Here is a 16,156-nt window from a genome sequence, read left to right on the forward strand (position 1 = left end):
AGCCTCCAGAAGTCGATCGGTTCCTATCTTGAACATACTCAATTACTGAGTTTCCACAAACCTCTGACGTAGAGTATTCTAAAGATTCATCACCCTCTCAGTCTTAAATGTTTGTCTCTTATTCTGAAACAATGTCCCCTGGTCCTACATTCACCTGTCAAGGAAAACCTACTTTCTCCATCTACCCTGTAATGCCATGTAATAATTTTGTTTCAATTAGATCACCTTTCATTCTTTGAAACTTCAGGGAATACAGGCCCTTAGTCTCTCCTAATATGACAATCCTGCCATCACAGGTATTAGTCTGGTTAACCTTCACTGCACTCCCTCTATGGCATGTATATTCTTTCGATAAGGAGACCAAAATGGTGCCCAACACTCCAGATGTGGTCTCATCAAGACTCTATACAATCGCAGCAAGACCATCTTCCCAGTCCCAGGACATCACTGCAGCAGATCTTCAGGGTAGTGTCCTAGACCTAACCATCTTCAGATGCTTCATTACATGCATCCATAAGGTCAGAAATGGGGATGTTTTCTGATGATTGCACAATGTTCAACACTAGTCACAACTCCTCAGATAATGAAGCAGCCCATGTCAATATGCAGCAAGGCCTGAACAATATTCAGGCTTGTGCTGATAAGTGGCAAGTAATATTCTCACACAAACGCGTGACAATGACTATCTCCAACAAGAGAGCATCCAACCATCGCCCCTTGACACTCAATTGCATTACCATCCCTGAATCCCCGACTATCAGCATCTTGAGGGGCAGAAACCGAACTGGATTAGCCATATAAATACTGTGGCTACAAGAGCAGATCAGAGGCGGAGAATTCTGCAGTGAGAATTCTCTGACTTCCGAAAGTCGACGAGGCACAGGTCAGGAGTGTGATGGCATGCTCTCCCTTTGCCTGGGCGAGGGCAGCTCCAGCAACACTCAAGAAGCTCAACACCATCTAGGATAAAGCAGCCCGCTTGATTGAACTCCCTCCCTGACAGCACTGTGGGTGTACCGACACAACATGGACTGCAGCGGTTCAAGAATGCAACTCACCACCTTCTTCTGAAGGGCGATTAGGGATGTGCAATAAATGATGGTCTAGTCAAAGAATAAAAATAGCAGGAGCTCGAGGTTTCACTTGCAGACTGAAGGGAGGTGTTCAGTAAAGTTAACAGCCAATCTCTGCTTGATCTTCCTATTGTTCAGAAGTCTGCGCTGTCAGTGCAATGCACCATTTAGAAAGTATCAGTAAATTGTTTGTGGTGTTCTTTGTGGTTCAGATCCTAGGATGGTTGGTGTTTGTTCACAAAGACCACAACTAGTTTTTATAGTAAACAAAGCTAAAGATTTATTTACACTACTTAATTGAATTTGACCTCTTCTAAATAACAAACAATTGACAATAAATATACAATCTACACTCATCTGCCACTAATCTCTGCACTAATACAATAATTACAATCTGCTCTCACTCACACTAGCTTTTCTGCAGTCTTTCTCCTTGTCTTGTCCTCAACACTTTCCCAGAAGGCTTAGCATCGCTACTTTATATAGTTCTGCATCTAGCTCCCTCTAGTGGTTGATTCAGACATAATATTAACCCTTACAGTTCTGTACATTTCTCATTACGTCACATTGTTGTTTCACCTCAAGGGAGTATTCTGGACTAAAGGCGGTGAGAGAGGGAGGAGCTGGCTTTGCCTGGGTATGGGAAGTGACATGAGTGCAGGAGAAGGTGTTGGGCTGATTGAAGAATGGACTATGTCCCTTCAGAACATTGCAAGGAGTGTGGCTGATGTATTGCGATGGGCATTGTGTCTGCTCCAGCCTAACAAAAGGCCATTGACAAGAAGCGTTAAAGCTATTTCTCTCTCAACAGATGGTTGTCTGACCTGCTGAATGTTTCCAGCATTATCTGTGCTTCTGCTGTGTTGTATGTAATCTGCTCCTCTCACTCCATTTCAATCTGGAGAAAGGGTGACAGCAACAGTAAAATAAGCAACGCAGGCCACCCCAGAATCCCTCAAATGCACCAGCCAAGTGACATCTGCCACGAACTAACATCCGTTACAAACTAATTAAGATGACATGACCAATGAAAGGTTATCTCGTGTGCCTTTTGAAGAGAGAACAAAATAAATGTCCATCTCCTGGTTAAGATTTCCACTTTGCACTGAAGATATTTTAAATCGGTGACTGAGGGAACAGCCGAGTGCCAAAGAATCAAATTAATCCTTCATAATGCATTGTGCCAGGTTGAAGTATATCTGATCTTCTAACGGGTTTGCGCAAAGCCAGATTCTGCCATAAGTCAAATGGGTGCTTCTGCGGTGTGAATTACAGTTGCCAGTTTACTGTATCCAAACACACTGTAATTCACAGCAGAAGGGCTCAGCATGCATCAGGGGGCTGTGCAAATTCAGACATGACGAGCTGATTAAGCTGTCAGTCCAATGTGCAGATTTTTTTTTTTAAAGGCAGAATATTTGCAATCCTTTATAAAGTTTTGATTTTACGATCACTTTAACAGTGGGGTTATTCATTTGTTCAGAATAAAGGATCCTGTAAATTGAAATTAATCCTTCCTTTGATTTGTAATCTTAGTGGCAGAGACCTTAACCGATACATCCAGTTATCAAATACACCACTAAGGGACTGACTTTATAGTGATTAAGCTTGTAATTCCACAAAAGATTCTCTGCATGCAATGAATATAAAATGTTAAAGGTCCAGCTCGCGTAAAAAAAAGAAGAGAGAGGCATGATTCTGATACATTATACAGAAAGGAATGATGACAATCCAATTTCACGCTACATTAATGCAAATAGACTCCAATACTGTCAAGGAGTAAAGTCTCTATGTATACTAATGAATCTCCAGGAAAAAAATCAGTACCTCACTCGATTTGAATAAAAATATACGTTCCCTTTTAATCCCCTGCTTTCCTTCAGGCAGTTTGGTTTTGGATACCTTTGTGCCAGCTAAGGCACACTATCCAAAAACTTAGACTGCACTCTCATTGCATAAGCTACCCTGAACTGCACGAGTATTTAATGCTGTTCTGCAGCTCTGGGGAATAGGTTGTGCTAAAATCCGTAATGGTGGGCTTCTCTGTTTGCAAGGTCAATTGAAAGTCACCAGTTTTGTGTGGGAAGGAAGTTCTATTTCTTGACATTACAATGAAGGATCTTTACCAATGGCTTATGTCATCCTTCTTTAAGGAGTTTTGAAATAAGGATCAAATTGGGGTCCGAACTTGGTCCCCATGGCTGTTCTGTGCGTCTGGATGAAGAACTTGTTGTCGAAGGTGAAGACGTTGTGATCCAGAATGAAGCGGATGAGTTGTAGAATTGCGTCTGGAGATTGGCTGTTGTCGGTGTTGAGTACTGAGGCTGTTGCAGCAATGCCGTCGTCATGGGGGATGCTGGTGTAGAGTGCCGAGACGTCCATTGTGACGAGGAATGTTCCTGGTTCAACTGGTCCATGGGTGCTGAGTTTCTGTAGGAAGTCCGTTGTGTCGCGACAGAAGCAGGGCGTACCTTGTACGATGGGTTTCAAGATGCCCTCGATGTAGCCAGAGAGGTTCTCACACAAGGCCCCGTTGCCTGAAATGATAGGACGGCCTGGTGTGTTGGCCTTGTGTATTTTCGGGAGGCAGTAGAGATCTCCAATGCGGGGAGTAAGTGGGATGAGAGCACATAGGGTGCTCTGAAGATCTGGATCCAAGGTCTTGATCAGTCTGTTAAGTTGGCGGATGTGTTCCTTGGTCGGATCTGCGGGTAACTGTATGTAGCGTTCTTGGTTGTCCATGCAGTAGTCTGTTCTGTTCAGTATGACGGTGGCCCCTCCTTTGTCTGCTGGTTTGATGACGATGCTGCGGTTGGTCTTGAGAGCGCGGATGGCATTGCATTGTGCTTGGGTGACGTTCGGGGCTGTCTTGTGAATGCGACTGATGAATCTGGCATTGACGCGACTCCTGACGGCTTGAGCATACATGTCGAGTCTAGGGCAGCGGCCTTCCGGAGGGGTCCAATTTGACTCTTTCCTCTTCGGTTGCCGCACCGCAGATCTCTCGGTCTGCTGTTCCAGTTCATTGGTAGTCTGCTTGGGTTTGCTGTTGGCCTCTTGGGGTCTGTGGAAGAATTCCCGGAGCCTCATTCACCTGATGAATTTGATATGATAACCCTATGAGAGTGATATAATCACCCAGTTTAATAAGATGTTATTTTTCCACACTTTCTACTAACTTTAGTTAGGCCACACTTGGAATATAGTGTTCACTTCTGGTCACCACACTACCAGAAGGGATGTGGAGACTTTGGAGAGGGTGCAGAAGAGATTTACCAGGATGTTGCCAGGTATGGAGGGCATTAGCTATGAGGAGAGGTTGGATAAACTCGGTTAGTTCTCACGGGAACATGGAAGTTGCAGGGACGACCGGATAGAGGTCTACAAAATGATGAGAAACATAGACAGAATGGATAGTCAGAAGCTTTTTCCCAGGGTGGAAGTCGATTCCAAGGGGACATGGTTTTAAGTGCGAGGGGCAAAGTTCAGAAGAGATTTGCGAGGGAAGTTTCATAGATTATCATAGATTATCATAGAATTTACAGTGCCGAAGGAGGCCATTCGGCCCATCGAGTCTGCACCGGCTCTTGGAAAGAGCACCCTACCCTATCCCCATAACACAGTATGCCCACCCAACACTAAGGGCAGATCAGTAATTTCTGTAGATTCTGTAGATCAGTTGCTTACATAGAGGGTAGTGGGTGCCTGGAACTCGCTCCCAGAGGAGATGGTGGGATCAAAGGCTTAGAGGGCCGAAGGGCCTGTTCCTGTGCTGTACATTTATTTGTTCTTTGTTTTTCATTCTTTCCCATTTCAGGTGCAAAGTCAGCATTCCGGCATTAAACAAAGCCCAAAGCCAATACCCAAGCCTCACTTCACTACCTTAGCCATCCAAAAGCTGCTCAGGTTAAAAATGAGACCTGATCAATTAATGAAAATTCCTAGCCCATTCAATACACTGTAACTTGGAACATAGCTTATGGTCATGAGCAACTGGTGATTCTGTTGCTGGATTCCTGGTCCCCTGAGTTTTAAACAATTGGTTGTTGGTAATAGTTGGTTTATGGCATCAACATTGAGGTGCAACAAGACAATTTGGTTTTCAGTTATGGCTCATAGCATTTAATTCAAAGGCAAGTATCTTGTAGATCTGATCAAGTATGGCTTGTGTATTCCTGACATTGGCAGCACAGCACACTTGACCAACGGGCTCGGGTTCATTGCATGTCCTGAGCAGGAATCTATCACCAAAGGGGTGCTGCAGTTGCAAATTCAGAAAATTCCCGTGAGTGGATTTAAATACAGCAGAGAAACAGTGAGGAGGAATTAGGAGAATTATGTTTTGGGCACGAGCTGATAGAAAGCTTCAAAAGATGGGTGTTTGCGACATAGGCAGAAGGAGATGGGGTTATTACTAAGCCATGTTCCTCCAAGTGTGACTTAGGGGCCAGGATTCTCTAATAGTGGGGCTATGTTCCCACGCCCGCCAGGAAACGGGCGCGAATCACTCCGGACATTTTTCTAAAAAGTCCGGGGTGACTCTCTGTTTTTCAGGGGGCTTGCAGGGCCCTGGCGTGCGGCGCACAGCTCCTATTGCCGATACGGGGCCCCGCACTTCCGGACGCGGGTCTGCACATGCGCGCTGCCGCCGCCGCCCCGCACGACATGGCGGACCCACACAGCGGGCCGGCGCCGAAGAAAGTAGGACCCCCAGATCGCATATGCCCACCGATTGGTGGCACCCGATCGCGAGCCTGGCCATTATTGATCCCCCCCCCCCCCCCGAGACTGATATTGCCCCCCCCGAGACTGATCCCCCGCCCCCCACCAGGACAGCCACCAGAGCCGCGACGCCGAGCTCCCGCCGGGTGGAACCATACGAGGACCACGCCGGCGGGAACTCGGCCGGTCGTCGGCGGAGAATCGCCGCGGGGCCCTCTTTCAACAGCCCCCGCCAGAGAATCGTGCGAAGGTGTTGCGGGTCCGACGTCCCATTCTCCGCCCCCGCGCCGGGCGCAATTGCGGCGCGGGAGCTCAGAGAATCCACGGCCTCAGAGTGCAGTTGGTAGAATTTACCAAGTGCTATAGTTAATCACATCGCCATGTGTTTATCAGGAATTGAACTGTTATCACAGTAACTAGCCAGAATAATGAAAATGGAAGCTATAGGAGACAGTTGACCATGTCAGGTGTTTTATTTCTAATTCTGACATGGGACGTGGGCATCACGGGCAAGGCCAACTTTTGGTGCCAATCTCTAACTACCCTTGAACTCAGTGGCTTGCTAGGCCGTTTCGAAGTCAGTTAAGTCCGCTTGGGACTGCGGATTGCTCTTCCAGTGACATTACCATGATGTCACCCCCTCAGTCAGTATTGGATATTGGCCTGTACAATGGAAATACCCCAGCAGTATCACTTAACTATTTGAGTTTGTCTAGGTCATCCTGTTTCTTTTTGTAGTATTAAATGCTCCATGACAGGAAAACCATCAAGGCAGCCATCTCAAGTCTGGAGATGGGGTGAGCAGCAGCTCACTTCAATATATATTCTGGGATTATGTGATACAACACACAAACAAAGGGTAGATAAAATATCGGAAAACATACCCTCTAATGTCAGAACTCACAGAATAGCCACAGAGGTCAAATTTGATTCCCTTGGACGTGCAAGAAATCAGGCTGTACAAATCTGTTTTATTATCATGATTGTTATTATATTATTGGAGCCTGAGTAATAAACTTACACAAGCTGAACACACTCAAGCCCGAATCATGGGGAATTATTGAACTGCGTTTAAAAGCTATCCTCGCAGCAACGCCTCGATCACCATCGCCCTTCTCCTGGCAGTTCTGAGGGTTGGCAGACGTGGCAGTGCTAAATAGGCAGTCTGGCATCTTGCCAGATCGCACCTTGCTGCTGCTCGCAGCAGCCAGGGAAAGATCAGCACGACTCCATCACAGCGGAGTGGAGTCATAGGGGGTCACGGCAGTAAGATGGCAAAAGGCCTCAGTACCACATTCACCATCTTCTGCCTTCTATGACCTAGCCAGTGCAACCTCACTGAATTTTGAGGAGGAAAATCTAACCCTTGTGTGATTGTGTGTGTGATGAGTGTGGGCAGGTGTAACCTATACAAGAAGGACGGGTTGCATCTAAACTGGAGAGCCATAAATATCCTGGCCGCGAGGTTTGCTAGTGTCACACGGGAGGGTTTAAACTAGTATGACAGGGGGGTGGGCACGGGAGCAATAGGTCAGCAGGTGAGAGCATTGAGGGAGAACTAGGGAATAGGGACAGTGGGGCTCTGAGGCAGAGCAGACAGGGAGAAGTTGCTGAACACAGTGGGTCTGGTGGCCTGAAGTGCATATGTTTTAATGCAAGAAGTATTACAGGTAAGGCAGATGAACTTAGAGCTTGGATTAGTACTTGGAACTATGATGTTGTTGCCATTACAGAGACCTGGTTGAGGGAAGGGCAGGATTGGCAGCTAAACGTTCCAGGATTTAGATGTTTCAGGCGGGATAGAGGGGGATGTAAAAGGGGTGGCGGAGTTGCGCTACTGGTTAGGGAGAATATCACAGCTGTACTGCGGGAGGACACCTCAGAGGGCAGTGAGGCTATATGGGTAGAGATCAGGAATAAGAAGGGTGCAGTCACAATGTTGGGGGTTTACTACAGGCCTCCCAACAGCCAGCAGGAGATAGAGGAGCAGATAGGTAGACAGATTTTGGAAAAGAGTAAAAACAACAGGGTTGTGGTGATGGGAGACTTCAACTTCCTCAATATTGACTGGAACTCACTTAGTGGAGAGAATTCTTCGAGACAGGATCGACTCCCATTTGGAAGCAAATGGACGTATTAGTGAGAGGCAGCATGGTTTTGTGAAGGGGAGGTCGTGTCTCACTAAATTGATAGAGTTTTTCGAGGAGGTCACTGAGATGATTGATGCAGGTAGGGCAGTGGATGTTGTCTATATGGACTTCAGTAAGGCCTTTGACAAGGTCCCTCATGGTAGACTAGTACAAAAGGTGAAGTCACACGGGATCAGCGGTGAGCTGGCAAGGTGGATACAGAACTGGCTAGGTCATAGAAGGCAGAGAGTAGCAATGGAAGGATGCTTTTCTAATTGGAGGGCTGTGACCAGTGGTGTTCCACAGGGATCAGTGCTGGGACCTTTGCTGTTTGTAGTATATATAAATGATTTGGAGGAAAATGTAACTGGTCTGATTAGTAAGTTTGCAGACGACACAAAGGTTGGTGGAATTGCGGATAGCGATGAGGACTGTCAGAGGATACAGCAGGATTTAGATTGTTTGGCGACTTGGGCGGAGAGGTGGCAGATGGAGTTTAATCCGGACAAATGTGAGGTAATGCATTTTGGAAGGTCGAATGCAGGTAGGGAATATACAGTGAATGGTAGAACCCTCAAGTGTATTGAAAGTCAAAGAGATCTAGGAGTCCACAGGTCCACAGGTCACTGAAAGGGGAAACACAGGTGGAGAAGGTAGTCAAGAAGGCATACGGCATGCTTGCCTTCATTGGCCAGGGCATTGAGTATAAGAATTGGAAAGTCATGTTGCAGCTGTATAGAACCTTAGTTAGGCCACACTTGGAGTATAGTGTTCAATTCTGGTCACCACACTACCAGAAGGATGTGGAGGCTTTAGAGAGGGTGCAGAAGAGATTTACCAGAATGTTGCCTGGTATGGAGGGCATTAGCTATGAGGAGCGGTTGAATAAACTCGGTTTGTTCTCACTGGAACGAAGGAGGTTGAGGGGCGACCTGATAGAGGTCTACAAAATTATGAGGGGCATAGACAGAGTGGATAGTCAGAGGCTTTTCCCCAGGGTAGAGGGGTCAATTACTAGGGGGCATAGGTTTAAGGTGAGAGGGGCAAGGTTTAGAGTCGATGTACGAGGCAAGTTTTTTACGCAGAGGGTAGTGGGTGCCTGCAACTCGCTACCGGAGGAGGTGGTGGAAGCAGGGACGATAGTGACATTTAAGGGGCATCTTGACAAATACATGAATAGGATGGGAATAGAGGGATACGGACCCAGGAAGTGTAGAAGATTGTAGTTTAGTCGGGCAGCATGGTCGGCACGGGCTTGGAGGGCCGAAGGGCCTGTTCCTGTGCTGTACATTTCTTTGTTCTTTGTTCTTTGTTGAGTGATAATGAATCAGCAGCTCGCTTTTAATCTCTCCTGATGTCTATCTCGATTCTCTTCAGAGTCAAAGGATTGTGTTCATGGCCCATGCCATAAACATGAGTACGTAATCCATGCTGACACTCCAGTGCAGCACTGAGGGCATGCTGCACCGCGGGAAGTGTCACCTATTGGCGAAATGTTAAACTGAAGCCCTGTCTTCTATCAGCACGGTAGCATTGTGGATAGCACAATTGCTTCACAGCTCCAGGGTCCCAGGTTCAATTCCCGGCTTGGGTCACTGTCTGTGCGGAGTCTGCACACCCTCCCCGTGTGTGCGTGGGTTTCCTCCGGGTGCTCCGGTTTCCTCCCACAGTCCAAAGATGTGCAGGTTAGGTGGATTGACCATGATAAATTGCCGTTAGTGTCCAAAATTGCCCGTAGTGTTGGGTGGGGTTACTGGGTTATGGGGATAGGGTGGAGATGTTGACCTTGGGTAGGGTGCTCTTTCCAAGAGCCAGTGCAGACTCGATGGGCCGAATGGCCTACTTCTGCACTGTAAATTCTATGATCTATGATCTCAGGTGGGTGTAAAGAACAACAAGTTTGTTTTCTCTGATGCCCTGACCAATGCTTACTCCTCAACCAACACCGCTAGCTGGTCATTAAATCATTTATGGGAGCTTGCTGTGTACACGTTGGCTGGTTCCTACATTACAACAATGAACACGGTGTGCTCATTTTGGAAATCCACCAAAACCACTTACACTGTTTCAGCTGCCGTTGGTTCATTGAAGCTTATCTGGGACTGGTTTTCACAGGGTGCCACAGTCCCTGTCTTCCCCCTGGTTAAAAAGTTGAAGGTTGTGCACTCACCATCCCAATAGCTGCCCCTCAGCAATTTAACACAGGGAGCAACATTAACAGCTTTAAAGCCAGACTTCCGCCCCTTCCTTCGGAGAACGTCTCGTAGAGAGGTGCAGGCCAATCGAATGGCCAGTAGCTCTTTAGTCCCAGCGGAAGCAGGCAGAAGAGGTTGGCCACTGCTAGAGCGACAGGCAGCCACACCACACTCAGGAGCTCAGCTGAGTTCAGGGTCAGGGGCCAAAGTGAGGAGGATGCATGGCTAGGTTCGAAAGGCTGAAGGGAAGCTAAAGAAACGTTGACCTCGGGGAAGGGTTGCCTCCGATGAGCCCAAGGGACCAGGACAGAAGGTACCCCTCCCCACTCCTGATACCAGATAGTGCAGCCAAAACTGCCTGGCTCCTCACGTGGTGTGGACCTCCTATGTCTGCCACTCCCCACTGGGGGTAAAACACTGGGAGCGGCAGGATGAGGCCCTTGAGTGACCATTGATTGAGCACTCTAGGTTCAAAGGCAGGCCGGCTGGCCGGCACCTCCCCCATACCCCACACCCCCGTAAAACATCAGACAGTTCAAGGGTGGGTGGTTAAGTGGCTGAAAAAGCACCTGCTGGATTTATCAGGGCGGCAGAGGGTAAAATCCAGCCCATAGATTTTTTAATCTCCCTTCATCAGAAGGAAACATGATTGAATTTTTAATGCTGACCTCCGTGGGCATTTCGTGACACATCACTTTCGATATCTGTTGATTCCAAATTAGGTTTCCTCGCCGCGGCAAATTTGACTATTGATTGAACAGCCTTTTAGATGATGGACACAAATGATTTAAACTACTTACCAACTTGGCTCCAAATTAAATTGTGATCCATAATAAATTGATCATAGAGTAAATACCATCCATAAATCATGATGATGTATTACCAGTATTGTTTCAGTCTTGTGACCAACTCGTTACTCAGAAACCCATCATTTTGGCTCTTTCATATAATTATGAAAGAAAATTCATTTTGCGCTGATGTGCTTTTGATACCACAGACGTAACTTTTTTCACTATCGTGTCCCCCAAATTATTTTATTCTGCAGTGTTGTGTTTTGTAACCGTCAGCAAGGTCAGGATTTAGAAATTCCATCATGCTTATTCCTCATTTACAGATCAAAGAAGATAAAACAAAAAGATCAATATGATTTTCAAGTAATCAGCGACAGCTCAAACATTTAATGAAAACTATAATGACCTTGCCTCAAAGGTGGTGATATAATAGAACAAAGTCTTGACGATCGAAGCTGATTGAGTAGGTGTGCATACCGACAGTGAAAGCACGCAAGACTGCCGGGAGGCATTGTGAGCAGACGAGAGAGGCCAGCGTCTGGCACGATCAAAGTTATTACCTCTAGAACCTGGGAGAACAGAGCAGCATTAAAACAAAAATACAGCCACTGCAGGAAGTCTGACATAAAATCGGAAAGGACAGGGACACATTCACAGGGCTGACAAATGTCCAGGGAAAGAGAAACAAGAGTGAATCAGGCCTGAATTTCACTGAGCTCTGGACACTCGACGGGCCTTTAAAAGTGGCAAGTGTGGCTGGATTCGTTAAGTACGGTTCCCATTTCCGACAGGTCCCACTTTCTCTGTTAAGGGAAGAAGGCGGCGGGGAGTGACTCGCTCATGAGGGATAGCTAAACTCAGCAGGGCTGTATGGACTCTGTGCTGAGTTGAAACAGACCCCATTTTCATAGAAATAGATTATCATAGAATTTACAGTGCAGAAGGAGGCCATTCGGCACATCGAGTCTGCACCGGCTCTTGGAAAGAGCACCCTACCCAAGGTCAACACCTCCACCCTATCCCCATAACCCAGTAACCCCACCCAACACTAAGGGCAATTTTGGACACTAACGGCAATTTATCATGGCCAATCCACCTAACCTGCACATCTTTGGACTGTGGGAGGAAACCGGAGCACCCGGAGGAAACCCACGCACACACGGGGAGGATGTGCAGACTCCGCACAGACAGTGACCCAAGCCGGAATCGAACCTGGGACCCTGGAGCTGTGAAGCAATTGTGCTATCCACAAGGCTACCATGCTGCCCACTGCAGCAAAGGCCTGAACCCATAATGTGGGAGTCAGAAAGTTTTAGAGTTGACATAAATGCTCACAAAAGATGCAAAATTGTCAATCTGTCAAGTTGTTTCAATCCCCAACCCTTTAAAACTTAAAGAAAACTGGCTGCTTGGTTCAGTGAGAGTGGAAAAATATTTGTCCTATCAGTTACAATAGCTGCTTTTTGACATTTCACTATGAGTTATCATTATGTGATTATTAATGCGTGGTTGCTTTCTCCAACCTACAATTATCAGAGCAGAGGGTGCCTAAGTTCACAGTTTGATTGACAGATCAAAGGTGTCACTAAATGATTAGCTGTCTTTGATGTGGTATTTTGAATACAAATCTGTTTTATGAGGGATTAAGTACTTAAGGTTGATTTCAGTTTTAAACAGGCGATGGGATTGGATGTAGGGGTATAGAGCGGCATGGGGCTGCATGGATCAGGCACAGGGTATGGATGAGGAGGGTGGAGGTGGTGAGGGGGGGTGAGCAGTGAGGGAAAGAGTGCCTAAAATGTAAGGGAAAAATTTAATAAATTCCCAAAGAATCACCTTGGCACTTGACAACTTCTCTGGCCACCTCTGATCCCTATCAGGGGACAGATGGCCCTATTCCATCCTGCACCCTACCAGCCCCCCCCCCCACCCCCCCCCCCCCCCCCCACTCCGCCGCCCTCTGCCGCACACTCACCAGAGCGGTAATCAGGTAATTCTGTTGGAGAATAGAGCCTTACCATCAACACGGTTCAGCCAGTTCAGGGTAGTGGGCTCAGAGGAATGCAATATATACCTACGCCTAGTTGTGTTTCAATATTGTTGGTAATAAATGTTAAATAACAGGTCTGGGGTGGAAAGCTAAAGAGTACTGCAATACTACATAAGCTACAAGAAAACTCAGGAAACTTAAGGCAAATTATTGACAGTCTGATCATGCGGTGTCGTAGTGTCACCCCTACCTCTGGGCCATAATCTCTGGTTTCAAGTCTCACTTCAGGACTTGATGGTGCATTCACAATGTGGCCAAACAAGACAGTTATCAGCCCATAAATCCTTCCAATATGTCTGATGGCAGGAGGTAAGGCCAGGAGAGATTTCCCGTTGGGTCCAGGTTAATAGGGATATACACAATAACACAAAGATTGGTGATATCCTAAGTCTTGTAAAATTACAAAGGAAGGTTGATAAATTAAATATATGGGTGAAACTATGGCATATGGAATGCAGGTAAGGATGTGAAGTCACCCATTTCAGTCCAAAATGAAGTGTTATGTAAATTGCAAATAGTTAGGGGAAGTCAAAATGCAACTAGATTTAAGGGTTCACATGCACCAATTACTAAAAGGTAATGGCCAGGTAATATAACTAAAGGCCATGAATATACGTACAAACATACAAGCTAACCAGAAGTAGGTTATTCGGCCCCTTGAGCCTGCTCCGGCATTTGATAAGATCATAGTTGACCTAATTATGGCCTCACCTCCACTTTCCTGCTTCTGCCGTCGACCCTTTGATGCTGAATTGTGAGTCAATTAGAATAACTGGGGCCGGATTCTCTGGTGTCCAGTTTGTGTGTTTCTCGATGGCGTGCCGTTCGCTGGCAGCTGCATTCTATCCTCCCGCCGCTTGTCAATGGGATTTTGCATTGAAACCACCCCACGCCGCAGCGACACCTGCTGGTGGGGGTGCGCTGCCAGCGGGAATATTGAATCCCGATAACTGGAGAATACCGGCCCTGGGTGGACCACATCCTGGATACTCTGCACAGTTCTGGGAACCGCAATGATAGAAGGAGTCACATTCACCCAAATTCACCACAGTATTATCAGGGTTCCATAGATCAGATTCGAGGATAAGGAGAAATTACATGAACTAAGCTTACGTTTCTTAGAGTAAGGAAAGTTAAATAGTGATTTAATTGAGCTTTTTAACATTGTGAAAGGAATTGACAAGATAGATTAGAAACATTGTCTGCTGATGGGAGTATCAGACAATTGGACATGACTTTAATATCAGAGCCAGGCCAACTAGGGGAAAAGTTAGGAATCACATCACATTGCAAAGGGTGGGAGAGTTGTGGAACTCTTGTTAGGAAAACAAAGGTAGTTTTAAGAGAATCATACTTGTATTGGTAAACATTAGAAATAAGGTGTAGTTTAAGTGTGTTTAATTTAATGTTTCTGTGCCTGTGAGGGTAAAACCCATTGTTAGGTTCACGCTGGACAAAGATGTTTAGATGTGTGAATACAAGATGTGTGGCATAAGATTGTGGATGTTGATGAGCAACTGGGGCCTTGTAAGGTAGAGAAGTTTTTGTTTAGCTAATTTGATTGCAGTTGAAAATAGCTAATGAGAGAGAAGGCAGTTCTCACAGCTGTGCTAGATGCGCTTCATTTGGAAGGCTAGAGAGGGAACATCTCTTTCAGCTTTGCTAGGAGAAAAGTTATACCATGGAGTAATGGTTAAGAAAACAAGTGCAGAGATATGAAGAGCAGATAGTTGAGGGAACTAGGGAAATGAAGAGGAATATCCAAGAAGTCTGGAGTTAAGTGAACAGAGACCAAGATATGGTTCAGAAGAATTCAAAGAAGAGTAAGCAAAATGTTCTCAGTTAAAGAGACAATTGCAGTGACCAGATTTAAAGTGACGCAGCAACCTTCAAAGGTAAAACAAACATTTGATGCCATGTTAATACAGTTTGGGAATCGAGAATTAAAGCAATTTTGAGCAGTTTGCACAGCAGTCAAGACAAATAAATCCTAAAGGGGTTGGTGTAAAGTCTTGCACTGGATTTTCTGTTAAAATGGACCAGAGCTTTGTTAAAAGGTAGCATTTTGAAAACTTGGACTGGATTTTGGAATGCAAACCACAAAGGGCATGCATACTTATGAGAGAGATGTTAAACTGTGTTTTTGGGAGTGGAGTTTGGAAACTCTCATGTGACAATCAGTAGCGGGAATTCTGAGGAGAAATCCATAAATATTCACTTGGGGTTCAGAGTGGAGAGTATTTTTACCAACAGTCATCTTGTAATCCATGTTAATGCTAAAACCTTTGTGCAATTGTTAAGCTAAGGGGTCAGAAAAGATGTATTGTATCATAATCCACTTTTGTCATGATTACTAATTTCCTTTCTTGTTGTTAAAACTAATTAGTGGTCCTGTGACTCTGTTACTCCACATTTTGTAAAATATAAAGGTTATGAGGCTGGATTCACCATTTGTGAGGCTACGTGCGGAGGATTTGTGGTGTTACGTCAACCAAATCGACACCGCCATCTCACCGATCCTGCGACTGGTGAGAGGCTAGCAGCCACGTCCTGGCTGGAGAATGGCCGGGTCCACTGCCGCAATATAGAGCCCCCCTGGCCACCCCCCACCAGGCCCCCCGCGGCAAGCAGCACGGCTCCCATCTGACTATGGTGACGTTGGGCACAGTCCGCAGCAGCCACACCGGGTTCCCGATTGCTCAGGCCACACGTTAACCACGTGGTCAGGAACCCAGGCCATCGGGGGTGGAGCATCGGGGGAGGGCCTTCAGGTGACGCGCTAACGTCGTCCCAACAGTGTGCGGCAAGCGACGTGATGATGCCATTCAGGAGGGGGCGGAGCATTCAAAACAGAGCTTTTCAATCATGTATCCATCTGATACACACTGCTATTTTTGTTCTGACTAGCACGTGGCACTGTGTTTGAGGTCCTATTTTTCAACTTACCTCCTGGCTCCCTTTATTCTGCTTTTAGGACCTCATCCCTTTTTTTACTTATGTTGTTTATACCGATGTGTATCACGACCACTGGCTGGTCCTATAACTATTGCATTAGCACCCCTTTCACTCCTCTCCGAGGCAGCAGATGCAGCGCTGGTGCAACAAAATTGGCTGCTGCTGATTTTCCCCAAGGGGCCATTCCCCCAACAGTATCCAATGCAGTATATCTGTTTTGCATGGAATGTCCACAGGAGAT

Source organism: Scyliorhinus torazame, chromosome 10 (assembly GCF_047496885.1).
Source record: "Scyliorhinus torazame isolate Kashiwa2021f chromosome 10, sScyTor2.1, whole genome shotgun sequence".
In the NCBI taxonomy this organism is placed as follows: domain Eukaryota; kingdom Metazoa; phylum Chordata; class Chondrichthyes; order Carcharhiniformes; family Scyliorhinidae; genus Scyliorhinus; species Scyliorhinus torazame.